The 6,440-nt window shown below is 35.4% G+C and overlaps 1 pseudogene; it reads right to left on the bottom strand.

Moving 5' to 3' along the window:
- Positions 1-5,602: 5,602 nt before the first annotated feature.
- Positions 5,603-6,440, bottom strand: part of LOC108691569 — a 6,747-nt pseudogene continuing 5,909 nt past the window's right edge.

Here is a 6,440-nt window from a genome sequence, read left to right as displayed (position 1 = left end):
GTAATGCAATAAAGAATAAAAACAATTTTGTTTTAGATGATGATGATGATGACGATTCCTGGAACGATGTTCGTTTGAGTTCATCTGATTCGATTCGAGCACTGGTCTTTTCCATTTTCGTAACGTATAAGTTCTTTTAAAAAAAATTGGCCAGTCGAATATAGAAAGTTAGTTATATACAGAGTTCAAAAATAATAATAAAAATTACTTTTTAGCGCAGAAAATTGGATAAGAGCAGAAGGAATTAATGCAGGAAGAAGAAGTGGAATCAGGGCAGGAAGAGGAGGAGGAAGAGGAGGAGGACAATGAAGACATTGTTGATGACAATGTCGATAATGATATTAATAATGATGATAATGATGATGATAATGTTGCCGATGATAATGCTGCTAATAATGAAGAAGAGCATAACGCAAATATTGAGGATAGTCGATGACTATTGAGAATGGCGATGATCGAAAGGAAATACATGATGAAGAAGAAGTAACTTCGGAGGCAATAAAGAAAAAAGATAACAGATATTACGCATCTCTTGAAAATAAATGTAATAATATTTTTACTTTTTACTTTAAATTTATTGCTCGGAATATTTAAGCGGATATTTTTATTAGATATTTCGTACACTCTCGTTTTACCGATATTGCCGGAATATTAAATTTAAAAAAATATTACCCTTTCTCACACAGAATATGTAAACAGCTGTAGGTGAGTTATCTTGCCATGTTAATGTTACAATTAGTGATATAAGTTTCTGACTTAATGTTATCAGATTAACAGGATTTATTTAACTTTTTTACAGTACAAACTGGCGACGGTCCATCCTACTGACGCGGTTGTTTCTACTTTGCGACATGCAAAGGAAAAAAACGCTCCCTTGGAAGAAGAATTCTCATAAAATTTCGCATAGTCTATCGACGATGAACATCAGTAGCAACAGCAACAGGCGCATCATCATCAAGAGGAAAATAATCAACATCGACAGGATCAGCATTGTCAGCAGAAAGTTAGAGATAACTTCAATTTTATTGAGTGAAGGAAAAAAAGAAGAACTCGCGTCGGTTTAAGAATTTTGGGATATTAGAGAGAGAGGCAACTTTTGCGATATAATCGCCACCCGAAGGTAGTGATATCGCTCGGATAGAACGCGCCATGAAATTCGGGCTTATGCATTACATTCGTGCGAGCCGAACGATTACGTAGAATTATTGTTCGAGCAGATTTACCGCATTATCTAGCTGGCCTATCGTTTCATCCAGCACGTTTAACTCACAAGAACATATAGTAACTCATGAGTTCGCTAGCGCAAAGTGCTGGAGAATTCGATATCGCTAAAAATTTTACTGTACGCGTTTTCAAAGTCTCAGTACCTGCTGGTAGCGAACGTCATTCGATTAATCCGCGAAAATGTAGCCAAAAGCTCAATTTTGCAAATAAACAATACAGACAATTTATGTTTTTCTCGTTCATTTGTAGCGCATCACGAGCATGGACAACTGCGTACAGAGGAGCTGCAAGAAAGATAGGAATCCGTGAAATATCAGCGGTCATTGTTACAGCATAAGCTGGCCAAAGAATTAATAAAATCCACTGGTATCATGATTCTCGAGGAAGATTGTGGAATTCGCGAAATCGAACAATTTCAACGGATTCTCAAAAAAATATTGTAATTGATTTATTATTCGCCCAAACAAACATGACTGCTTTATGGTTTAGCACGAGGAAATGTCGCGATCAAATTTCGTTTCTGATTTCAAACAAAAAATAATAAAATATTACTAGAATGACGTGGATATCCTTCGATGTGCGCACATGGCGTTCAGAAAAATCTTTTTAGAACGCGAAGACGTGTCCGTTCATAGAATGCATGACTATCGCTTTCATGTGTATGAAAGTTTTCGCAAAAACTTTTTACGCAAAGAAGAAAAAGAATAGGAATCATTTCACCGGGCGGACATAGATATAAAGATAATCACTCGTACAAAGTTACAGTGGTTAGTGTAGATGGAGCATGAGATATTCTATAATCCATGCAGGACGAGTATCGAATTGCCGATACGACTGATATTACGAAGTTGGATCAGCGAACGAGACGCTGTTATATATTATGTTACTTGTTACAATTTCACGGTTGTTTTTGGCACGATTATCCCAACTATTACCAAATCAATTGTGAAAGAAAACTTACGTCTGGGATGTCACACGAAGATACAATCGACGCACAATACGAATAAACTCTTGCAATGACATGATGTCTTTGACAATGTGGATATAAGGTGATGGAGAAATGAGAGTGTAAATTCGCACGAGAAATGCGCGAGAATCACGAGATGCACAATTTTCTTGAAAACTATCCAATGCTAGTAACCCTCCTCTCGATTCTCGCGAAGTATCTTTTCCGTAGGCCAATCTATGATTTATATCGGAGAATAATGTTTGGAGTTAATTGGCGTAATTCCGAATTTTAATTTCGATTCTGTCGAAGGTATCATTCGGTGCACATTACCTCCTCCGTGCGATTTTTTTGGTCGCACGGAAAATATCGCAACCCGATACGAAATTACGAGTACGGAAAAAATACATTATATGGACGTGTGTTATCTCTATTCATACATATTGAAAATGGGTTCTTTTCCGTAGGCCAATCTATGATTTATATCGGAGAATAATGTTTGGAGTTAATTGGCGTAACTCCGAATTTTAATTTCGATTCTGTCGAATTCGGTGCACATTACCTCCTCCGTGCGATTTCTTTCATCCGGTATTCCCGTACTATGAGACAAATTGTTATTCGGATTGTGTCGTAGTTGCTGCGAAACATTCTCGCAGGCCGAGTACACTCACGTTGCCCGATCGTGAATTTGTAGGTGCATGGGTATCCTGCGAATTGCGCAAAACCCTCGAGAAAGGTTATCTCATGACATGTGTGAGCGAGATCTGGCTATTTAGAGTCATACGATTCGATCTTTGTACGAAACAAGGTTGTTTGTTTGCCAAATACATCAACAGTTTTTTTTAAATTAAAACAGGAAGCTAGTGGATGGCCGAGCGAATGCCTGAATGACGAGAGTAAGGAAAAGTACTTTCGGGAATACGAAGAAATATCGTTCTCGATAGAAATAATATCGCCCGAAATTTTGGTTTATATTCGGCCGCGAAGCTCTGTTTGAATTCTTTCTAGGGTAAATTTGGCCAATCAATTTGCCTAATACAGAGATCGTCAAAAAATACGAACGCTTGGTAACGTTGCTCACGAATTCAGAGCACGAAATAACTAACATATTACCTGTCAACGACGAGATTTACGTAAACAAAGGCGAACTGAATGAATATGAGCCGCATACGGGGAATTTTCTGGGCGATATGATAGACGAACTCGAGAGCTACGTAGTGTAGTTTTATTGAATTATTCGTGTCCGGAGGCTTCTACATCGTTTGTGTACCGGAAAGTCGCCGACACGAAGTATGTACAGTTAAAGGAATAACTTTAAATTATAAGAACTCTCAAATTATAAATTTTAATAATATTAGGAAATTAATAATGGATAATAAGAGAGAAAGGCGAGATGAAGAAGAAAAAACGGCAGAAGCAACAATAAATTTGTGTTTTAACGCAACCCGTTGTACCGCGTTTCACAAAATCGTAACGCGAAACGAAACAAAGAGAAAGTTCACACCGATATTGGTAAAATGCATACTTATTAATATTCCCTTCTGTTTCAGGAGAGAATAATGATTTCTTCTTCTTTTTCTTGAACTTACTTTCTCTTATATTTTAAGTTCGCGAGTTTTCCACTTATAGTATTTAAGTATTATATAAGAAAAAAATTAGAATTTAAATCTTTTTATAAATAATAAAATATAAGTATCTTTTATAATATGAGATCTAAGCTCTAACGAATAAATCATCATAATTAATGCTAATAATTCATGCTAATAAGAGCATGCTGTTGATATGTATATATTTATTCAAGTGTGTATAAAACATTAAATACGCAAACGATCCTTTGTTTAGGATCATCTTCAATGCTATTCAAATTAATTCTTTCGTCGCGAATGTCAAGAATTAAGAATGAAAACCAGATTTACAATTAAGTCGCTATTTCATATTATATATTAACGCTAGATCTTGAACGATCGAACCCGCGGGCGGACTAAGAACTTGAGCGCATTATTCAATTCCACGCCTAAATGCACTCGAACATAATTAGCAAATTGTTCCGACAGTACTTAGCTGAAGCGCTCAGTCAAAACGCTTAAAATAATCAGTTGCCATTTCTGACGATCAATATTCCGAAGAATTGTGGCGGCCTCGGTGATAGTATATTCTCGCTGTCGACAATGTGTTGGCTTGTGCTACGACTTGTGCTAGCTGAATCGTATTTGCGAGCATAGATGACATTATTAAGTTCCTAGATTATCAATGTGTCAAGCTGTAGTGCGTCTGTATATGTTCATTCGTCCAACATATATAAATCCCCATAAAATTGACAGATTAATTAAATAATAAAGTAATTACACATATAAGTAAATAAAGTACAGATTATATTTTAACAAACTTACATGTTAAACTATGTTAAATTGTTGTTCGACATGTAGATCTTGTGTGAGGATGCGATAAATAATCGATGTTTTACGAAATAATTGTTGTGGAGAAGGAGAAAATCTCACATTGTAAGTAATATATCTGAGTACGCAGAATTTAAGATCAGTATCATTTTTTAAATTTAATTATTAAATTAAACTATTTTTTCACTGTTTTATATATTGAGTTGTCCGGAAAGTTCGTACTGATTTTGAAGGAAAATTGAAACGCAGAAGATTTAAATTTTAGTATACATTTATTAAATTATATAAGTGCCATTCTGTTCTACAATCTTTCTCCATCTTTCAGGCAACTTGAAAATTCCGTCTTTCCAGAATCTCTCAGGTTTTTCAGCAAAAAACTTTTTTAAGATTTTTTACCTCGACCAAAGAGTTGAAGCTTTTTGCATTAAGGGAATTTTGTAATGATCGAAATAGGTGGAAATCAGAGGTCTGAATATGGGGTAGAACATCCCAACCGAGCTTCAACAACTTTTGTCGAGTTATCAAAGACACAAGGCCGCGCATTGTTCTGATGAAACACGACGATCTTCCGATTCGCTATTTCTGGACGTTTTTCAATTGCTGTCTTCAATTCGTCTAATTGGGAACAATACTCCTCTGAATTTATCTCGTTTGGTAAAAGCTCATAATACAGGATCCCTTTCCAATCCCACTAGACACAGAGCATGACCGTCTTTGGATGAAGACCGACTTTTGGGGTGGCTAAAAGTAGTTCATTCCGCTTTCCCCAAGATCTTTTTCACTCAACATTATTGTAAATGATCCATTTTTCATCTCCCATCACTACTTACTGCAAAAATGATGTGATCTTCTCGTGCATTTATAGAGTCGCAAATGAAAATGTGATCCATCAGATTTTTCTTCGTTAAATCGTGGGGAATTCATACATCAAAACGGTTTATGTAATCAAGCTTCACAAAATACTTGTGGATGGTGGATTTTGACATATTTAACATTTCTGCTAATTTACGTGTCGTATAGCGTAGGTTATTCTCGATCAGTCTTTTAATCTGATTTTCATCTGTGGTGGAGGGCCTACCCGGGCGTTCTTGATCTTCAAGGTTGAAATCACCAGTTTTAAACCTAGCAAATCATTTCCGCATAATTCTTTTAGCTACAGCATCTTCGCCATAAACAGCGCATATCTTGTTTGTCGCTTGTGTGGCATTTTTGCCTTTCCGGTAAAAGAAAAGCATTAAATGCCTAAAATGCACTTTGTTTTCTTCCATATTCAAAGGCGTATAAAACTAACAAAAATTAACGTATCGCAACCAAATTTTTTCCAAGTATGCCTGAAGTACCGTCTTTTACGACATGTACGCATGTCATTCGTTTTCAATCGTGATATATTCAGACCTGTCCTTATGTCACTTATCAAAAATCGGCACGAACTTTCCGGACAACTCAATAGATTTTGGATATAAGCCGTTTTTGTAAAAAATCCTTTTTCTCTTCTTTATCGTATCCTCGCACGAGATCCTCATGTCGAACGGATAACAGTCTAACATAATTTAACATATAAGTTGGTTAAAATATAACTGTATTTTACTTATTGATATGTAATTAATTTATTATTTAATTAATCTGTCAATTTTATGGGGATTTATATATGTTGGACGAATGAACGCATTACGGCTTGATGCATTAATAATCTGTAGGAACTATGTAATATAAAACAGCGATTTAATTGTAAATCTAATTTTAATTCTTAACATCCGCGTCGAAAGCGTTAATTTGAATAGCATTGAAGATGATCCTAAACAAAGGATCGAAATTATTGTATATATATATATATATATACATATACATACATATATATATATATACACCATATA

Source organism: Atta colombica, unplaced genomic scaffold (assembly GCF_001594045.1).
Source record: "Atta colombica isolate Treedump-2 unplaced genomic scaffold, Acol1.0 scaffold106, whole genome shotgun sequence".
NCBI classification, from domain to species: Eukaryota; Metazoa; Arthropoda; class Insecta; order Hymenoptera; family Formicidae; genus Atta; species Atta colombica.
The sequence above is the reverse complement of the archived record's forward strand: the minus strand, read 5'-3'. Positions and strand labels throughout refer to the sequence as shown.